The sequence below is a fragment of the Gadus macrocephalus genome, chromosome 13 (assembly GCF_031168955.1).
Source record: "Gadus macrocephalus chromosome 13, ASM3116895v1".
In the NCBI taxonomy this organism is placed as follows: domain Eukaryota; kingdom Metazoa; phylum Chordata; class Actinopteri; order Gadiformes; family Gadidae; genus Gadus; species Gadus macrocephalus.
Window position 1 is genome coordinate 9,439,413 of NC_082394.1, and position 22,500 is coordinate 9,461,912.

The 22,500-nt window shown below is 46.6% G+C and overlaps 1 protein-coding gene across 3 annotated transcripts in view; it reads left to right on the top strand.

Moving 5' to 3' along the window:
- Positions 1 to 22,500, top strand: part of dlgap4b (discs, large (Drosophila) homolog-associated protein 4b) — a 104,463-nt gene that overhangs the window by 17,325 nt on the left and 64,638 nt on the right. For all 3 annotated transcript variants that reach the window (XM_060069393.1, XM_060069394.1, XM_060069395.1), the window contains one exon: positions 14,492 to 14,552. The gene's annotated coding sequence lies outside the window, so the exon portion shown is untranslated. The remainder of the gene's footprint in view (positions 1 to 14,491; positions 14,553 to 22,500) is intronic.

The window sequence follows — 22,500 nt, forward strand, 5'->3', positions numbered from 1 at the left end:
TGCCTCTCTCTCTCTCTGTCTGTCTCTGCCTCTCTCTCTCTCTCTCTCTCTCTGCCTCTCTCTCTCTCTCTCTCTCTCTCTCTCTCTCTCTCTCTCTCTCTCTCTCTCTCTCTCTGCCTCTCTCTCTCTCTCTCTGCCTCTCTCTCTCTCTCTCTCTCTCTCTGCCTCTCTCTCTCTCTGTCTGCCTCTCTCTCTCTCTCTCTGCCTCTCTCTCTCTCTCTCTCTCTCTCTCTCTCTCTCTCTCTCTCTCTCTCTCTCTCTCTCTCTCTCTCTCTCTCTCTCTCTCTGCCTCTCTCTCTCTCTCTCTCTCTCTGCCTCTCTCTCTCTCTCTCTGCCTCTCTCTCTCTCTCCTCTGCCTCTCTCTCTCTCTGTCTGTCTCTCTGTCTGTCTCTGCCTCTCTCTCTCTCTGTCTGTCTCTCTGTCTGTCTCTGCCTCTCTCTCTCTCTCTCTGCCTCTCTCTCTCTCTGTCTGCCTCTCTCTCTCTCTGTCTGTCTCTCTGTCTGTCTCTGCCTCTCTCTCTCTCTCTCTGCCTCTCTCTCTCTCTCTGCCTCTCTCTCTCTCTGTCTGTCTCTCTCTGTCTCTCTCTCTCTCCCTCTGCCCTGTGCTGCAGCGGCGAGTGTCCTTGTTCTTGACCTATATAATGACCTGCGCCGCATCCTGACAACACAAGCAGTATATGCCATCGGGTCCTGTGTGGCATGGCCGCGATGCAGGCTACCTGCTCGCCTTAGCCCCTTGGCACCGCATCAACCACGTGGGCGTTCAGTGGTTTAATAAGCTCTCATCGGTTACTCTGTGTTCTGGCTGTAGTCGATACCAATGTGGAGATGCCTCTGATTAAAAGCATTCACGTAACCTGATGTCTTCATGTGCTAATTCGAACCTAACAGAAATAGCATGGGTCTATCTGGAACCAAAAAAAATGGAGGTCTGGGTAATAGACAATCATCCTCTGTAGCTACTGCTATTGCATGCGTAAGGCTCTGGTGCAGAGGAAATACCGTAGGCGTATTATTATGGCTGGGACAGTCGCTGTACACACACACACACACACACACACACACACACACACACACACACACACACACACACACACACACACACACACACACACACACACACACACACACACACACACACACACACACACACACACACACACACACACACACACACACACACAGAGAGAGAGAGAGAAAAAACAGTTACATGACTCACAGCATCAACACTTCCTCACCAGGAGAGGACAGAAGAACCTGACACAGTGCAGGGGCTGTGGGGAAATGTGCTGCATTTAAAAGACACAGCATCCCCATCCAACCAGGTGGCCAGGGATAAAGAGGCTGCTCTGCTCTCAACGTAGAACAAATACCAGAATACCAGGAAGAACCACGAGACAATTGAGTGAATCGCACTTCAAGGTCCATCTAGATTTGAGTTTCCAGAGGGTTTATCATGATTAGGATTATCTAACACTGGAGGAGGGAGGGGGGGGGGTATGGGAAGTTCATAATGGCTGGAGATGCTTGCAACTTTTCAGCGTGACATTTGGAACAGGATTGGGTAATCACTGTGACAGTGTGGCATTTGAACCCTAGGGTAGAGGACAGCTGGTGAAGCTGTTTATGTAGTCCACGTTGATGTGCTCATGACAGAGCCTGTTGGTAACATCAAGAGTGGAACTAGTTATTGCTGCTCTAACTCTACGCCTCCTAGAGCAATGGGATTTTAACCGTATAGGGATTTAAGGGGGGGGGGGGGGTCTGTTTATGCAATGGAATCATAGCTCATTCAGGTTAGTTTAGTTGAAGTTGATTCACCCATTCTCATCATCATAGATCTGTACAAGACCCTAACCTCATGACAAAGTTGACAGAGGCTTGACGCTTACTAACATGGGCATATCGTGTGATCCACTGTGCAGTTGGGCCGTGGTTCAGCCCTTGTATCTCTTTTCCATACTTAGTAAATCACACAAGCAACACATCAGACTGTGGCTTCCTATAGGTCTCTTGGGTGAGGGGGCGAACCCTCTTTGTTATTTGACGACCAATACGTTTGTTCGTAAAAGCAACCCAACGTTGACTTGTTGGTTGCTACAGCGCTTCAGGGTAAGTTTTACAGATCAAACAAGTCCTGGCTGTTTTGTTTTAAAGTAGCGGTTTTGTCCTCAGCTCCTGGGGATCTTTTAAATATCAACAGGTTTTCTTCCTTATTATCGCACTCAGGAATTTGAAATGTTAAGGAATCTAGCGGCTAAATTAGTCGACGCTCGTTCTGTGAAATTAATCATAAATCATCATAAATGAACTCGCTTCTAGTCGAAGGTCATAAAAACCCACTCTAATCTGTGCATGTTTTTAATTTTAGTGTAACAACAATGTACTAAAAATATCTAGTGATGAGATTCATCAAACAGCAATAAAGGAATAGGAACCCATGTGAGCAAGTGAGAGTCTTAAGATAGATGAAAAGGTGAGTGAACATTTCTCATCATTGGCATTCTGTGAGAACATCAAAGAAGGGTTTGCTGCAAGTTAACGTATCTGCTTCATTCACTTCACCAATAAAGGAATTTCTTTGTCTTATATTCAATGTAAATAGGGTTTGATGGATAGGAAGCCTAATGGATAGAGAGCACAGAAGAGAAGATAACAAGATTTCTGAAAATAAACTCGGTAGGCCTCAGAAGACCCCCCTTCCTCTCACCTCCCTACCTCCCTACGTTTCTCTGCAATTTGGAGGTGTTACATTCAGGCACCTGTGGTGGAGCCGTGATAACACTGTGTGCCAAATGGGATTGACAGGCAAGATGGACGCCCCGAAGAAAATCGGATGCCCTGATTGGTCAGAAATTAGATCATATTTAAAATGTATCATACATAGGGAGGCACGTTCATCCAGAATAGATACTCTCACAGAGCATTTCAATCACTAAAACCATTACCCTTTAATCTTACCACAGCACCTTTAATTAGGCTCAGAGTAGCTTTAGGCGGTTACAATGGTGTTTGTCTGTCTGTTTGTTGGTTTTGTAATGCTGCCATAATCTTCATCTAGATCTTTATTCATATCGGCAACAAATACAACATTCAAATGGCAACCATTATGAGCCATCCTACCAAGGCATATAAGAACACATAACAAAACAAATACAATATATATATGATTTACAATTAAATACATTATTTGCAGCATTCAGGGATGGTTCACGATGAGGCCATATTCATCTTTCCCCAATTATGAATGTTTATTCAACCCTCATTTCCCCCAGGGTAGGATCTAGCAGGACACTGCTAATTCCCCCTAATAAGCACGTCTTCGGAGCTGTGAGAAAACCAGAGCAACCAGAGAGAATCTGTGTGAACACAGAGAACACACATGCTGGTGCTAGCGTCTGTGCTAACAGCCATCATGCCAAACCAAGTATAACCTACATGGGCCAAGCCTGCTTTGAAATCAGCTCATTAATATTTGTTGTCTTTTAGAAGGCACAACTTATGTTCTGCCTTAGCCCAGTTAATTACAACATAATTAACCCAGACTTACAACAGCCGTATATGAGTTAACATGAAATGTTGACATTAAATTAGATATTAAAAGAGCTAGATTGCTTTGATAAGCGTTTGCATACTTAGAGGGTGGATGGTATGCGTGACACATCACTTCCAAGTTAACTTCCCACCTTGGTAATCTTCCTGATATTTTGTGATATAACTTATTCCATAATTGTAATTCTGGGGCCCGTCGGCGAGATTATGTTCTTCATGCTAATTTATCTCACTTTGCATAGTTCACTGAATAGTTCACACCTGGGGAGATGACAGTATGCCCAGAGTCATAACACATTAGAAGATTCAACTTGTGTGTGTGTGTCTAAGTCCATTTTTGCCTTTGCGCTGTGAAAGCACAAGCGAGGCGTGTGAAATTGCATGTGTCTGTGCCTTTCTCGTAGGAGACATTGGGCTCAGCCTCCCTGGAGTTTGTTTATGACAGTTAAAGTGGACAAAAGTATTTTTTCAGATGTCATTTTTGATGAGATTCGTCCTTCTTAGTTTTTATCTTGACAGAATATCGCAAGCCCATGATTTTCATGGATTTTCTTAGTTTTGCATGGGCAGCAGTTCAACAAACTTTGGTAGAAGAAGGATTTTATCTTTTAAAAGGAAGAAAATAAAGAAAAACTGATTACATGGTGGTCATGTATGATAGCTATTTAGATGTCAGCTTCATGTATCAACAATCTCTAAGTCCAAACCCATGTTTTCTCTCTCTCTCTCTCTCTCTCTCTCTCTCTCTCTCTCTCTCTCTCTCTCTGTCTTTATCCCTCTCTCTCTCATACTCTCTCTCATGCTCTCTCTCTCTCACATTAAGTGCATTTGCCTCCCGTTTCTTATCGTCCCTGTCCTTTCACTATGGCTGTTCTGGGATGCCGTTCATTAGTAGTTGAGCCCAGGTCAACTTCTTCTAACCACAGCCTCGTTCAACCCCACTGTTGACATTTATCACCAGTGAAAGGCTCATTCATTTAACTGGTCTATCTCATGTGCACGTGCAAACACACACACGCCTGTGCACACACGTTACAGTCTTTCTGAATATATATAGCCTTCGTCCTTGTGGATTGTCCCACTATGTGTTTCTTTAGAATATTGATATACACTAGTGCCCGGCCCTGCATGAGTATACCTTTCATAATTCTCTATAGTTGATTCAGGGAAGGACAAGGATACATGAGGACAACAGTCTGTACATGCAGGGTGCTCTATGCAATGGTAGCACTGCATGAAGTCATGCCTGAACATAAAGCTAGCAGTTCAAAATCATTTTAGTATGCTTCCTGTGAGTCTGAAAATCCTTCCCATAGGTTGTGTCTGATCTGCACCTCTTTATTAGCAGACGCAAACAAATCTGAAATAACCTCATTGCCTCCGTCACTGCCATTCCTCCCTGAATAACCCATATGTTGTTGCTTCTGCTGTTGTTGTTGTTGTTGTTGTTGCTGTTGCCATGTGGACCAGGCCTTCCAGAGAGCAAATTCAAAATCCACCATTCATCATGTGATATGACCGAGAATCCATGAGGTTCACCTAGATTGTGTTCTCTCTCTCTCTGAGTTGTAGTCGAGATTCACATGTGTGTATATGAGTGAGTGAGTGAGGACAGTGCACTTTCGCTTTCAGGCTTAATGCGGCATATTAAATGATGAAAACCACATAATGGATGTCATTGTAAGTGACTTAGATGCATTTTGTGCATGCGATGTGCACTCTTTATTTTGCCAAAAATAAAGCTAATGGAATGCATTATTAGTAATATTAGTATTAATTCAGCACATGTTACAAACATGAGAATCGCAGGAAATTCAATTTAGAACGAGTCCCCTTCGACATTATGCATGCACTTTGATTTGCGATGGGAGCCCCAGGGCAGAGCAGAGTGCGGGTGGTGGGTGCTGGTGACAGGCCCTGTCTCCTGCCGTGTGATTGACGAATGCCTCTCCGGAATACAGCCCAGGCCCAGTGAACAGCCTTTTTTGCCTTTTCTCTGAAACCCGAGTCACTTCCTGTTATTGAATCACCCAGCTGAACTTCCTGTTTACGTCCTGCCCCATCTCGACAGGAAAAGCACAGAAAAGGACTGAGCCAATTCAATTCCATTCCAGAGTGCATTTGTGCTATTCTCGCGTGCGCATGCTGATTGATTTGATTAACAATATGGATTGATTTACATATGTCGAACAATTTTACACCGTAAATTGTTACTTGTTACTTTGCCCCCTACTCGTCCTTTAGACCCATATAAAGACCGTAGGACACAGCAAAGGAAACAGAAACAGAAACCAGAAACCAAACAGAAACCTGGACAGGAAAAACCATAGTAACTAGTCCAGTGTAGCGGCATGAGCATTAACTAACGGCAACAATCAGCAATCAGCTCGGCCAGCCTGGCATTAATCACTCTGTCTCGGCGCTAACAGAGGGACAGGCAGTTCACCCAAATCATTTGATATCCATTTGTCATCCCAGGAAAATGACCACTAATGTGTGACCTCTGCAGTAATTAATAGTCTAATCACTGTGTACTGCGGAGGGAGCTTGGTCTCGGCACCTCTCTGCTGATGTAATAGGCCTGTGAAATCCATTACGATATCGACGCGGCCACGGGGAGCCAGACGCATCTTAAAACACAGACGTGACGACTTGCCTGTAGAAACGGGGCTTCTCGACAGGCCGTGAACCAATGAGGGGGAAGGATAACAGTGACCCCTCCCACTCTTCCTCTGACCTCCCTAACCACACATTAGTTGTAATGCGGGGTGCAAATTCCGTGACGTTGAGGTCTAATTGTGTTTCGTCGGCATGTAGGTCGTAAGGACATGATTCACCAGTCCAACACGCTTTTAGATCAGCCATCTGCATTTGGAGGGCAAGCTTCAGTGGAGCTGTCTGAAACAGCTTTCTTTTATACCGAGTGGGGATGTTATTGGGTAGATTAATAGGCTCTATGTCTTTTTGTCTATACTTCAGTTGGATCTTAGTTAAAGCCCAAACAAATAAGTAGAACTAGCTTTGCATCTAACTAAGCTAATTCAATTGCTTGCTCTAGGACAAAATACGTCCATTTAAATACACAAGAATGAATATTTGCCAAGCTATCGCACTAATGTTGCTTATTTGGACTATCCATCTCTCAATAAGCTATTAAACATATATCTCTCTCTAGTAACTGTCTAGTATTTAGTCTCCCCTTTGTCCATTCAATTAGCTCTTCAGCACTGCTCTTCGATTAATGTTTCGCCTCTCTCCTATTCAACAATCCTTTTATTTACTAAACTCTCTCTCTCTCTCTCTCTCTCTCTCTCTCTCTCTCTCTCTCTCTCTCTCTCTCTCTCTCTCTCTCTCTCTCTCTCTCTCTCTCTCTCTCTCTCTCTCTCTCTCTCTCCTCTCTCTCTCTCTCTCTCTCTCTCTCTCTCTCTCTCTCTCTCTGTGTGTGTGTTTATACATCCCTCTCCTCAACACAGTAGCCATAGTTGTGTGTGCGTTTGGGAGGCGGGAGATCCTGTCTCCATGGTAATATGTACTGTTTGAACTGACACGGTCATATCAGTAGCAAGAAGACATACTTGGACGTGGTGGAGTACAAGAGGGCGGTAGTGGTTGTGGTGGGGATGATGGTGGTGGTGTTGAAGGTGGTGGTGGTGATGATGATGGTGTTGGTAGGGTTGGCTGGTGTGGTGGTAGGGGTGGTGGTGAAGATGGTGGTGAAGATGGAGGTAGGAGTGGCTGGGTGGTGATGATGGTGGTAGGGGTGGCTGGGGTGGTGATGATGGTGGCTGGGGTGGTGATGATGGTTGGAGGGATGGCTGGGGTGATGATGATGATGGTGGTGGTAGGGGTGGCTGTGGTGATGGTGGTAGGGGTGGCTGTGGTGGTGGTGGTAGGGGTGGCTGTGGTGGTGGTGGTGGTGGTGGTAGGGGTGGCTGTGGTGGTGGTGGTAGGGGTGGCTGTGGTGGTGGTGGTAGGGGTGGCTGTGGTGATGGTGGTGGTAGGGGTGGTGGTGGTGGTGCTGGTGGTGGTGGTGGTGGTGGTGGTGGTAGGGTTGGTGGCGGTGGTGATGATGGTGGTAGGGGTGGCTGTAGTGCTGGTGGTGGTGGTGGTAGGGCTGGCTGTGGTGGTGGATGTGGTGGTGGTGGTGGTAGGGGTGGTGGTGGTGGTGGTGGTGGTAGGGGTGGCTGTGGTGGTGGTGGTGGTGGTGGTGGTGGTGGCGGTGGTGGCGGTGGTGATGATGTCGGTAGGGGTGGCTGTAGTGCTGGTGGTGGTGGTGGTAGGGCTGGCTGTGGTGGTGGATGGGGTGGCTGTGGTGGTGGTGGGGTGGCTGTGGTGGTGGTGGTTGTGGTGGTGGTGGTGGTGGTGGTAGGGGTGGCTGTGGTGGTTGTGGTGTTGTTGATGGTGGTGGTGGTGGTACGGGTGGCGGTGGTGATGATGTCGGTAGGGGTGGCTGTGGTGGTTGTGGTGTTGTTGATGGTGGTGGTGGTGGTACGGGTGGCGGTGGTGATGATGTCGGTAGGGGTGGCTGTGGTGTTTGTGAAGGTCGGGATGGTGGTAGCGGTAGTTAGGTTGGCAATGTGATCTACGGCTAAAACAAAATGGATGACGTTGATATTATTGGTGGAAAATGCAACATTTTAAGATGGGGTGGTGGTGGAGGTGGTGAAAATGATGGAGGTGGTAGTGATGGTAGTACTAGGTGGAGGATGGAATCCCCTCCACCAACCCTTGGAGGGGATTCTTGTGGTGGTGGAGGGGGTGATGGCGGAGGTAGCAATAGTAGCGACGATGGCTCTAGTGTTGGGTGATAGCCGTAATGACAGTGTGCACCGCCATGACACATCAGACATTACCACAAATATCAATTTACTACGTTTCATGAATGACACACTAATTGGTGTGTGACTCAACTATATGCTGCAGACAGAAGCGGACACACACACGCACACAAACTCACACATTTGGTTAAGGGCACTCAGGAAGTCAGAAAAGGCCCTGGATGCCCCCCTGGTTCTCGGTCTCTCCCAGATTGAAGCCCTGCCCCCCATGGTTCTCTGTCTCTGCCTGTCTGTGAAGCCCGCCTCTCTCCCACAAAGTGTGCTGGTTGTGTCCATCTGCGAGAGACATCAATATTTCAAGGCTCTCTCACCACCGTTCTCCCTGGGGGGGGGTGGGCCCTCGGAGCTCAGAGAAGTGGTTGGTCAGGTGGTTTATGGGGGCTGTGTGTGTGTGTGTGTGTGTGTGTGTGTGTGTGTGTGTGTGTGTGTGTGTGTGTGTGTGTGTGTGTGTGTGTGTGTGTGTGTGTGTGTGTGTGTGTGTGTGTGTTCCGGTATAGATGCGTGTATAGAGCAAATGATAGAGTGAGAGATGAGGAGGTAGAGGGAAGGAGGATGGGTAAATGGATAGGAAAAAAATATAGAATGAGATAAATGTCTGTGTGTGTGTGCGTGCTTTTGCGAGTGTGTGTGTGTGTGTGTTTAGGTCAGAGATGTTTTGAGGGACGGCAATGAGGCTAATGAAAAGCCAAAAGAGGAGACAGTTATGTACTGCTGTGACGCCCCATCCTGACTTATCTGAAAGGCTCCTCTTGGTCCATATCCACGCAGCAGCGGGGAACGGCGTCATGAATCGGGGCCGACGTGTCGGGGAGAGGAAGAAATGAACGTTTTCAATGTTTGAGATCAAGAGGAGGCATGTCAGTGTGCAAATCCATTAGTCTGAGGAGGTCATTTAGCAATTAATTATCTGTAGAAAATTAGCCCAAAATACAGAGGGAATAAAGAGCACTTCAGTCACAAAGAAACGTCAGAGAAGGAAGGAATTAAAGGGATGCAGGGAGGGGGGGGTGGGGGGGGAGGGGGGGTGGGAGGAATGGAGGGTAAGGGAAGGGAGAAGTAGAATAAGGAAAGGTTGAACGGACAGTCAGATAGAGGAAAGGACCGAGGGAGAAAGGGTGGGTGGAGGAAGGGAGAAGTAGAAAGGGGAGGGAGGGAGGGAGGAGGTGATGAGGAAGCAGTGAAGGGACTGAGGGAGGGAGAAATGGAGGCTGAAGGACGGGGAGAAGGAGAATAATGAAGGGACAGGATGAGTGAGGCAAGGAGGAAGAAAGGGAGTGAGTAGCAATGGAAGAAGGGAATCGGGAAGAAAGGGAGAAAGGAAGGATGAAAGGGGAGGACAGTATTCGGTAGAATGACGATGTGCCGACGGCCATGCGTCAGTGTTCTGTATGACTCGTATGTCGCGACCCCTCCGTGACCCCAGATGCTCTCTACTTCCTGTCTGCCACCCTTAGCCTCTCTGTTCCGTCTCGTAGCCCATTGTTCAGTGTGGGAGGGTCAAATTAGCAGGCTGTTATTCCCTGCCGCAGCTGTGGCTGTCGAGGGTCATTGTCGCCATAGTGAGGAGTCTATTCCGTCGGCCAATCAGGAACAGAGTACGTGCTCTTGCTGGCCCCGCTGGTGATGAAGTGTAGCTGTCTGTGGACGCAGAGCTGCCACAGCAGCGGGTCCTAGGTCCACCGGGAATCAAGCTGTATTGTGCTGTACATGTCAACACTTACTATGATAACTGTCCTATTATTTCTGCACTGTTACTGCTGCCATTGAGCCCGCTTATATGTAAATGACCACATTATGGCGCGAGTCCATGATAGGCATCTGGTTTACCGTAAGTGTTTTGACCTCTGCTGCGTACATCCAGGGTTATGTGTCATCATGGCACCTATTATTATTGGCTGCATTTTTGTCCAAGCGTATGTTTTGTTTACAGAATGACTCATGCATTCAGTGGACCATATCATTGGATAGTTACGGCTATTTCTGCTGATGTGTGTGAAGGTATCCCATAGGCCAATGTACCCTTTTCAATGTAGGAAAAACACAGCAGGTTTAGCTAATCATGCTGATTATAATCATGCTGATTATATACTTCTATAAAAGGTAGAAGAGTGAGACAGTATAGACACAACTAGTCAAGTAAATATGCATTGATAATTCTGGTGCTGCAACAGACTAATGAAACTGACCTAATGATACCATGCAAGGAACGGGAAGTTACTTTGAGACATAGCTAATTAAAGACCTGTGAAAACAGTACATAGTAGAGGCATTCTCTGTTTTACATTGTGATTTGTTTTTTTGGACATCTAGCATACTGTTAGTTAACAGTTCACACATTTAGTATGCCTCCCTTGTTTGTCGTTGGGATGACCTCAGCCGCCAACAGGGACTCTAACAGGAATTCTATTGCAGAAGCTGTCACAAAGATGATTGCCTTTCTGTTAAAGAAAAAGGAAAAGGTTCATCCACAGGTTTATTGGAAACCTAACCTGGCTGGCACTCGATATCCTGCTCTGCGTTTCGGGTTTCCTCCTGGCTGTGGGCTGCTGACAGTGATGAGGGACAATGGGGGTGAATCTCCCCTCTTCCAGAGTGGATTATGAGGCTAGTGGTCCCTAGCCGCTCTGACTTGGTCTGGCCGCTCCTTTTAGTTAGCGGAACGGGCCAGCAGGAAGATGGAAGATAAAGACAGGCGTGTGATGTGTGAGTCCTCAAAGATATGCGAAACAGAGCAAGACAGAGCGAGTGAGAGTGAGAGTGAGAGTGATTACATGCAGCTTTTTCTTCTGAAAGATTTGTTTTCTTCACATGAATTCCTCACATGGTGAAGCGGCTGTTTACAGTGCAAGCTGTGTGTGAATCTGAAAGAGAAGTATAATGTACCTGTGTGAGAAAGATGGAGAATGTTTGGGCGGGGGGGCGTACCTGAAATTATAATAATATAGAGTATTGAAAATATGATGCACTTTTATATGTAAATGTTTGCGTTTCTGTCTTTGTATTTGTTTGTGAGTGTATGTTTGAGTGTGTGTGTGTGAGTATCAGTTTTGATTTGGGTGTTTTCATATCCTGTGTGTGTGTGTGTGTGTGTGTGTGTGTGTGTGTGTGTGTGTGTGTGTGTGTGTGTGTGTGTGTGTGTGTGTGTGTGTGTGTGTGTGTGTGTGTGTGTGTGTGTGTGTGTGTGTGTGGGACAAGATAAACCACTCCACAATGTCACAAAGCTCCATATGGTATAGTTTTGACAGTGACCATTGCTAACTGGGTCGGAGATGTAAATAAGGTGGGAGAGGTTTTCAGTCCCTGAGAGACAAGAAGAGCGGGCCACTCACAGAGAGAGAGAGAGGGCCACTGAATCACGAGCACCAAGGCAACAGACCTTGTGTGGTCGGGTAGCAGCAAAATATGTGGTGTGAGCAAGGGAGTGAGAGAGAGAGAGCGTTTTGCCCAGGCACCGGGCTAATGTTGTGGCACAGGATCCCTGCTGCCTTCAGCAACTCTGATTAGCATGACTGTTAGCTAGAGCCGTGGCCGGACAACCAAAGCAGCAGGACAGGAGCCACAATGGAGGGGCCGGCTCAGAGACGGAGAAACAAAGCCAGCGGCTGGGCTCTGGTGTGCAGAGATCTGCTTATCTCCACTCAGACTGTGGAGCATGGTTCCCATCCCATAGCCCCTCAGGTCAATTCGTTTGCATAGAGCCATAATAATCAACATAGACAAAATGAAATGATCTAAACGAGCAACGTTTCTTGCAGAGAGGCGTTAGCACATCAGCTAAGGCTCATTGGATTTCAAGTCACGGCACTGAGAAAATACAATCCATCTCTCCCACTTATGCCGTTTTAATATCACTCCGGGTGCACTGGTGGCTGCGTTACAGTTCCAGCACTGTTACAAATCCGACAGACACATTCGATAATGGCCGCGGGCGATCCATGATGCTTAAGGCTTGTCCCGGAGGATTAGCTCGTTTCCTTTGATTTTCTCGAGGAAGGTATGGTGGAAGGTAGCAGGGTGAGCATTGACTGGACAAGGTTGGCTGACATGCACACGCGCAGAGACACACACACACACACACACACACACACACACACACACACACACACACACACACACACACACACACACACACACACACACACACCCCTTGAGGCACAAAAATTGTTCAGAGTGTGTTTCCTCGCAGTTCACCTATGGCGGCTGACGGACTAGCCTGCTGGTTCCGGCTCCAGCGTGACACCGGTGCTACCAGTGGTTAATGAGCTTAGTCTCGGCCCATTTAGTCCTGCGTTAAAGCCTTAACCCCCCCCCCCCCCCCCCCCGGGGAGAGACCCCCTGTGGCTCCAATCAGGGAGAAGCCCGGGCTGCTAAGACGGCCGTAACCTTCGGTAAAGGGGCTCGTGGCCCGCGTCCACCAATCCATCTTCTAGCTGCAATCACCGGCCGTAGAGAGAGGCGGCGTCTGGGCACGCGGCTCGCCAACTTCCTCTTACAGCCAGCGCCGTTTGGGTCTGGGAGCATGTGTCTGGAACAAAGATCCATCCAATGACGTGGATTAAAGAGTCTTGAGTTGAACACAGAACGGCAGCCGTTGTCATGGAGTCAACTGACAGCGCGACGTAAACACTCTGCTGTCGCGGGATTGTTGTGCTGTTCTTTTGGGTCGGGCTTCCCATTCTTTAGCGCTAATCTAAATGAATTCGTAAGCGACACGAATACAAAGTGAAGTTGACACACGTTTTTACTGAAAGTATCACTTAAATATAATTATGTGGCACGGTATAACCTACTTTAACGTAATTACCAACAATTCTCTGGTTATTTATGCGACACTCGTGCCAATACAAAGCCCTCCAAACTGTTACACCCGCAAAGTCAATACCCTCACTCCCGATTCATTATTATTAATATAAGGATGTTGTGGTATTTTTTCAACGGGTAACAATGAAGCATGCAGTGTTGAGTCTCGACTCGCAGGTCAGTTCTCTAAACGCTTCGCTCAACGAGAGACTGAAGCAATCCCAGGTTTGGTTGGGTACTGGGAAGAAAACATTAGAGAGTTAAAAAAAAGCCCATCAAAAGTCTTAAATCATCCTTTCATATCGGGCCGGTGAAGTGCCGAAGACGTCTCTGCTTGTAAACACTGACATACCAACGTGTCTTTCTTGTCCTGGGTTAAAAGCATTTAAAGAAAGTCGCTGGGAATCGTTAAACTCACCAATCTTGGACATTGAGCGCAAGTTCGATGAAATGGCATGAAATGATGTAAAATTGTTTGAGATATCCATTTCCAATGTTCAAAGCGCTCCCCTTTGTTGCACATTGATTTTCTATGTCTCCAGTTTGTTACATTGTGGAGGACAATGGGGGGGGGGAGCATGATTTCCGGTAAGGCATCATTTCCTTTCAAATATCAGGGCCGTAGGTCTGTTCAAACACCAAGGCGATAAGCAGCCACATCCCTCATCGTCAGACCTGGTACCTTTATACCTTTCATATTTGATGATTAATAATATTTCAATGCACCTAATTACTACTCCAGGAAGCATTTAACCATTCTGGGGACATTGTCCTTGATTAAAAATGTTATCTCTTCAAGATTTTCTTAAGAAATTGGTCTTCATTGAATTTCCGTTAAATGAGGAATGGCTTTGTAAGATAATTTCATCATGTGGATTAGCAAGACAAAGGAAAGACAGTAAAGCAAATGAGTGTGCAGAACTGGTTTAATTTGTATACAATAATTCAGTGATGAACTTTCGCTGACCTCTATATAAAGGTCTTATGTAACTTAGCATATATATAACTATTTTTTGGCGAACTGCCCGGTTTGTGTTATTCATATCGTCCAACGCGTGTGTGTGTGTGTGTGTGTGTGTGTGTGTGTGTGTGTGTGTGTGTGTGTGTGTGTGTGTGTGTGTGTGTGTGTGTGTGTGTGTGTGTCGGTGTGTCGGTGTGTCGGTGTGACGGTAATAAGATGGAAGAGGTCTTCTGCCCCTGAGAGTGAGCCAGGCGACATCTTTTAGATATATCGCAAGGTAATTTGTGTACCTCTCTGAGATAATTTTGTTGTGTGTGTGTGTGTGTGTTTGTTTGTTACAGGAGTTCCCCCAGCCTTTGCTTGACGCTCGTGGAAGACTCACAATCCACCTCGTGTAGCAAGGTAGGAGCTGACCTTTACCTTGTCATTCTACAGAAGTCCCTTTCGAATGGTACAACACAGTAAGACCCTCTCCACAGCCGCCCTACTGTCCTCCTTTATACTGCTTATAAATATAGACCCCTCCCCGGACGCCGCGAAGGTGACCAACGCTTCTTCACGTGGCGTGCGTGTGGGTCGGTGCTTGAGTCGTTACAATGGACTCCTCCTGCAGGCTCCACTGCCCTGAGAGAGAGAGAGAGAGAGAGGGAAGGGAAGGCGCCTCGACCTTGACGTGAGCCAACTTGAAAGACGGAATCTGCGAGGCACGGAGATTGAACGCAGCCGTCAGGGCAGGACGTTAAAGGGAGGAAGCCGTAATGGCAGCCTCATCACAAGCCGATGGATCTCCGCGGGGCCCTTTATGAAGAAACTGTGCGGAAATGTCACCACGTTCTCTGGGTCCTATGGCTGCGATGTGTTGCGTTTAGAGTCGGCTGGGGAGACGTGACTTAAGCGGCTGGGTGGTGTGTGTGTGTGTGTGTGCGTGTGCGTGTGTGTGTGTGACTTGACGTGAGCATTCTCGATGTCCTATTAGCTGGGATGCATAGCACAGTGTTGGTTGTGGGCACATGCATTGTATGGCTGTTTGGTCATGCAGACAAATGAACACTGGCGCCTGCAGAGCTGGTAGTGTGCGTGCGGATCCTCGCGCATCCCAGGCCGCCGTCCAAACACGCCCTGAGCAGTCCTTCGGGAACGGGGGAATTTCACACTGGATTAGCAATTTGGCTGGAGAAGACGTTGTTTTTGAGGTACATCAAATGCGGCCGATGCATATTAATTTCTGCCCTTATATGATAGCTATTATGGTTCAGTGTGCTGACACTGGCAGATCAGAAAATATACATATTATATGATGTATTATGCATTTTCCGGCTTTGAATTTAATCGCATCCTCTTCCAATGGCGTGCTCTGGTAGCTGAAACGCATTGGACAGCGCATCATTCAACACATAGCCTGAGAACCGGCCACTGGCGCATGTTAATATGAAGCCTAGCTTCACATGCCATGCTCTGTTTGGGGTCATACCGTTCATTTGTTATCATGGTGCATTGGTGCGTGTGTGTGTGTGTGATTTGAATTAAATGACCTTTAGGTCTTTCAATCAATTTGTACCAGAAAGGGGCTCAATGGAGGATGGATGTGATCTGGGTGATATGTGCTGAATAAAACACAAATAAAAACCCTATCAACCTTATGAGATCCCGTCTGGCGGTGAGAGAATGAGAGGCCTGACCTTCGGTCCATCCCACAATAGAGGGTTTGACCCCTGGTCCATTTGTTAAAAGATTAGAGTGAGGATTATTTCCCTGTGGCTCTGTCTATGAGAACAACATTTTCATCTGGATATGGCAGGGAGGTGAAGGAACCATGAATGTAGCCACATTACGTTATCTACTGTTAGTCCCATCAGCCCACTGCTGCAGTGGTGAGCTGCGGTCGGCCCCTAGGGATCCAACCACCGGCATTTATCCTGCTTATGAATCGCGGAGGGAATCGTTCTCTTTTCATTTCATGATGTGCCGTATATATCTGAGGGAGGCTTGTGGCTAATGCATCATCACCACCACACTGACAATCCAAATGGGTTGTTTATTGCAGAGGAAATAAGGATTTGTCTCGTGGAATAATCTCAGTGTGCATTGGTAAACCATAACACAAATGGCTGTTACAAATCAATCACAAAAATACAATTGGATGAATTTTCTGATCATGAACATGTGAACTTAGTAACTACACTATGAGTGTGATGGGGTATTGCTCACACATGAGTGTCTGGGCTCTCCTTGTTGTGTTGATTGAGTCTCTGAAGAAGCCCTTGAGTTTCACCTCGGGCCGGATGACATAAATCTCCCTCTACTTGGCTACTGAATGATGCCACTTATTTAACGCTTTCAATGGGGGGCTTTGCGGGTGAGTGCAGATTTTTTGTGCAAAGTTTTCGCGTCACACACCGCCACACTTTAACCACCGCCATGGAGGGCCTGCTGGGAGATTTGTCCCGTGTTTTAATTTAAAACTGATGACTTTTAAGGTTTACGTTGTGGAGATGCTGATGTTGTGTAACACAGCTGTAGCCAGCCAGGGGCTAGGCCTCTCTCTCTCTCTCTCTCTCTCTCTCTCTCTCTCACTCTCACTCTCACTCTCACTCTCACTTTCTCACTCACTCTCCCTCTCTTCCATGAGAGCGAAATCCACATGAACTTGTTCAAATTGCAGTAAACTGTGTACAGTGTTATTGGCGTCAATGAAGTTGTAAGCCCTGTCTACATTCAAGTAGTAGTGCAAGTTGTTTCTACAGCGTGGCAACCGTGCGTCCATTCGACCTTGTCGAGCTGGGCAGCAATATTGATGTCTGCGAACATGAATTGGATAAATTAATCTAATGCACATTATAATTCAATAATTATCTCTCCGTCCACCAAATGCCCCATTTAGAATATGTAATGACATGTAAAGTAATGCTAATTGTTGCTGTAGATAACATCAGACCCTCTCTGCTCTTTCTGTCCATATTTTCCTGCCTCTCTCTATCCATTTCTCTCTCTCTCTCACTGGTTTTTCAGTGTGTCCAGTTTGTGTAGGCATTGCATTAGCATGGCTTAATCCCTTGCATGGCTTATTGGATACAAATCCCTCTTAAGGCTGCTAAAGCCCCCCTGCCTTTTCATTTCTGCCCCAGTACTCCCCTATCCCATCATCTCTCTCTCTCTCTCTCTCTCTCTCTCTCTCTCTCTCTCTCTCTCTCTCTCTCTCTCTCTCTCTCTCTATGTCTCTCTGTCTCTCTGTCTCTCTGTCTCTCTGTCTCTATGTCTCTATGTCTCTGTCTCTGTCTCTCTGCCTCTCAGACCAGCCTAGTGATAGGCACTCCACCACTATGTATACATGCGTAACCTCAGTGATACCACAAATATCCAGGTCTGGCTTGCTTCAAAAAGTGCTGTGTGCTGATGCTTTTAAAGGAAAAATGTATAATGTATATCTTATTCGTAATCCTTTAGTATGTATTATTTTATAACTGTGTTATATATTATTTGTATATAATACATTGGGATTAGGATAATTATCATTACATATCTCTCAGACCAGCTGCCAGGTGCAGGGTGTTCTATATGGCTGGTTTGTGACTGGGTCTGATCCCCTACCTGCTCATTAATGACCAAATCACTGTCAAGTCACTTTGGGTATAAGTGTCAAGTAAACTGCCCAGTCATGGAAACTGGTCCTGACTCGTGACAAGCTGTAAAAGGCAAGACCTTTATTATATAACCAGAGAGCTAGCTCCAAATTCAAGTACATAGCAACGTATGCACGCAGTGCATATTTCAACAAAGATGTGTCTACCTGTATGTTTTTATGTGTGCAGTCGTGTGCCTGGCGTGTGTGTGGGGGTTTGTGTGTGTGGGCTTGGGCGTGTGTCCATGCGTGCGTGTGTGACGACTAGAATATGAGAAGGAGATCACATTCAGGAATGACTCTTTTGTCTGTGCCCTCCCGTGTAACATAAGTCTAGTGTTAGAAGTCATCCAGTCGTATTACTCAGTGCTGATAATAACAGCGTCACTGCTGAGATGAATATTCCGTCTGACTGCTGAAGTGCACCATGATAGGGTTTGTGGACTGGCGTCAGAATGCACCAGCCACCTGCGTCTCACAAACGTTCATCCCAGCTTTTTTATGGTCTGGGACCGAAATGGAATCTATTTTCTGCCCATTATCTTTAGCTGCAAAGCAAGAGACAGAATACATTTATCTCCCTCATCCTTTCATTCTCATTACTGCAAATGTCCAGTTGTATTAAACATTTCTTCATAAGATGAGGCAAATATCAATGTAAATGGCTCTATAATTATCCCTATCATTATCTGGATTCTATTTTTACCAGGGGAAATTATTTCCCAAGGTCTACAAAACATGACCTAATTAATGTGGCGCAGACAGATGACCTGATTTCACACGTACGATTTAACTCCAAACATTGTAGAGGAGTACCAAAGTGCATTTCCACATTCCTCATTGTACCTCTTCACAACGTCATTATAATTATACATTATCTAAAGCGTATACTTAGTTTAGACGAGTATCATGATTCTCCCCAGGGTCAAACGGGGTCAATGAACCGTCCTTGACATGCTGTGTCTTCTTTTAGAAATGACGGCGTATGCCTTTGGCAGATATCTCCAGAAAATGGCCCTCATCTGGCTGGCTCATCCCTATACATTATGCATTGCTCTGACTGGGAGCCTTTTGAGGGAATTGTATTGGAAGGCAGTTCAACTCAACATTAGGGCAACAGTGACAGCAGGACCATATCCTGTCACTTGCCACCTACCTCATGTCACTCTCTCTCTCTCTCTCTCTCTCTCTCTCTCTCTCTCTCTCTCTCCTCTCTCTCTCTCTCTCTCTCTCTCTCTCTCTCTCTCTTCCCCCCCCCCCCCCTCTTGGTCAGATCATCTTGTTCTACTTGTGAGGTTGTCTTTTTAAACCTCTCCTCCTCATTTCTGGGTGTCATGGCGGCCCTTTGGTGATGGGTCTCTAGCAGTGCGGCCCCTCACTCTCCTCTCTCTGGTTCACTACTTGCTCAGTGAGAGCGGAGCCATCCTCCCCTCCCCCTCCTCAATCTGCAGGACCATCTGGTCCCATACCCACCATCCCGTGTCCGTTGGCGGGTGTCTTTGCGTGGCGGCGGAGCCATTTGACAAGATTAATAAAGTGAACCTCAGACAGATATAAGCTGCTCATTTTGATCGGGACTTACGAGTCGCTTGGAGAGCAGATGAGTTTGGCGCCGGCTCAGATGGTCGTCCTCGTTCTTCTTCTCTTTTTCTTCGTGGTTGAAACCCAGATTATTCACTTGGCCAATCTAAACAAACAGGGGGATAGAGAGCGAATTAAGGTGACCTACCTACCGGAATCAGGGGGGGAAATAGGGCATCTCTGACCTCGCGAGGAGCTAAAATGAAGACGCATTGCAGGAATTATTTTTTAAGTGGTTTTAAATTGGGCAACAGACACACTGTATCCTCCTTAAGCTGTGTCTGGACCTGGCACAATGTAACAAGATCAATGGAAATGCAGTTAGATTCACGTGTAACAAGGTTTGAGGTTTGTGTGTGTGTGTGTGTGTGTGTGTGTGTGTGTGTGTGTGTGTGTGTGTGTGTGTGTGTGTGTGTGTGTGTGTGTGTGTGTGTGTGTGTGTGTGTGTGTGTGTGTGTGTGTGTGTGTGTGTGTCACGCACGCTGCAAATGTGCATGGTTGCACTTGTGCGTGTGTGTGTGTGTGTGGCTACATGAGTTCATGTGAGGTTCCTGAGCTGTGTGTCTCTCACGCTTGCAAATGTATATGGTTCAATTGTGCGTGTGTGTGTGCATGTGTGTGCGCACATGTGTGTCTGGATGTGCTGGTGTGTCTGGATGTGCTTCAGTGTTTGTGTGTGTTGGTGTGTTATGAGGTGGATTATGAGGACATTAAATAATGAGATGAAGAGCTTGTTGGAATACCTCAGATACCTTATCGATCTTCATCCGAGTGGTCGCGCCTTCGTCTTCTCTCTGTCCATATGGAGGTCAGAAGGGAATAGCTCACGGCCTCTTCATAAGGTTGACTGCTTGCCAACACACAGATATGAAGTGGACCCTTCAGATAAAGGGCAGCGTTCTGTCTCTCTCTGCTCCACACTACAGCACTAACCTGCTAGCTGTGACGCAGAGACACACAAACACGCATACACTGAACATGCACATACACACAATACTAAACACATGCAGAAGACTCACAGACACACGCACACGCACACGCACACACACACACACACACACACACGCAAACACAAACACAAACACAAACACAAACACAAACACAAACACGCACACACTAAACACGCACATACACACAACAAGCTAAACACATGCCATAAAAAGCACACACACACTAAAGCCCTGCAACTCAGTGCCATCAAAGGATCCGCTATTGAACTTCCAAAGCTTTATGTAGCTGCAGCAAGAGGAGGCTGGCTTTCAAACAGTGCACTGAAGCTTGCGTGGCAGCGGTGGTGCAGGAGCGGGCACCAGCCTGGAAGACGCCAGGGCTGAGGTTGAGGAACCACGGAGGTGGATGCAACGACCAAAATAAATGCACAATGTGATCCGAGCTACTCAGGCTGTCATGATTTCTTCTTTGGTGTAACCAATGTCTCAGTAACGTGATTGGTACATGGATTAAAGTGTTGTGCTGTTACCCTTGCTGTCAAGGGCCGTCAAGGGCTGTTTTTGTGCGATTTTACCAGAGTGAGGTATTGATGATCTTGACTGCAGTAGACCGTGTTACACCTGCATGAACCCACTCCTGTAGAGCCCTGACTGGAATCCTTTACACGACTAGCAAGCCAAAGGTTTGTGTCATGTAAATGTCAGTAAATAGTTACTGTGTGACCAATCTACTCAATGCTCTGACTTAGAGTTTGAATCTCTGCTCCATTCAGTGCATTGCTAATAGACGCTCCCATCCTTTCAGTATCTTCGTTGCCTGATTATTTAACCAAGAAGGGAATGCCCATGTTAAACCAGGAAGGGCATCTGGATCACTGGACCTTGAGTGTCCTTAATGCCTTACTCTGCCATTCTTGTGGGCCGAAGTGCTATTAATAGTGAAATGTGAAGGCAGCATAATCTTAATGCATATGGATGTTGTGGCTCCGAGGCCAGGAAGACTTTTGCATGATATTTCCAGGCTCATTAATATGTAAATTTCTCTGCTTGTAACAGTGACAGTGTTATGCATGGTGTAGAATAATGACGCGTCATGCTGTATTGGGAGTGCGACTTGTGCAGAAAAGCGGAAAATTGTTTCATGTCTGTCTCGAACAGATTTGTCTGTAATTATTTCCGTCGAAAAAAAAAGAAATAGTAATAAATAGCGGTGGAATCTGACCCGTCAACCACCCCCCCCCCCCCCCCCCGCTTCCTCGGAACGGCTTCCGGAGTGTTCCCTGCTTCGAGCCGAGGCCTTTTCAAAGACATCGCTCTTTGGTGAGTTTCCTGAAATAGCAGCAGTCTGTAGCTCACCTCTGGAACTCACCTCTGCGGCACGGTGCAGCGAGGGGCGCGCTTCTAAAGGCCTTTCTTCTCCACGGCGACGAGACGGGGCCTGCGGAAGTTAAGGGCTTTGTTCTGAATGAGAGAGAGAGAGAGAGAGAGAGAGAGAGAGAGAGAGAGAGAGAGAGAGAGAGAGAGAGAGAGAGAGAGAGAGAGAGAGAGAGAGAGAGAGAGAGAGAGAGAGAGAGAGAGAGAGAGAGAGAGAGAGAGAGAGAGAGAGAGAGAGAGAGAGAGAGAGAGAGAGAGAGAGAGAGAGAGAGAGAGAGAGAGAGAGAGAGAGAGATTAATACCATCCGCCTATTTGCAAGAGTGTAGGTTCTCGGTGTAGGAGCTGTGATTAGTATTGTGAGGCAGGGGGCTGTGATGAGGTGTAGTGCCTATTAGCAGATTGCAATTAGACCCGGGAGGAGGCAGAGGTAGCCTGAAGGTGAGTCAGAGAGAATAAAAGGCAACTTTTGCTTGGATTTAAATTGCTTGACCCTTTGCGTGACAAGTAACAAGTATGTGCAGGAATTGTATCCAATTTGGTGTGTGCAGTACAGCTACAAATACAATACATTGTAAATAATATCACAAGCTAATGAAGTATAGTAAATGCTAAAATATTACAATTCTGTTGTAAAAATAAATCGACTTCTCATTAATTGTAAAGTGAACAATCGGGGTCTCGCCCTCCACCGCTAGGACCCTACACTGGGCGCGTAGTGTGACCAAAATAATCACAATCACCACAAACGACGGTGATTTGGCTGAAATGAGGTTAGGTCTGGTCATCTACCAGGCATTAAGAGCTCAACGTGACGTCAACATGTCA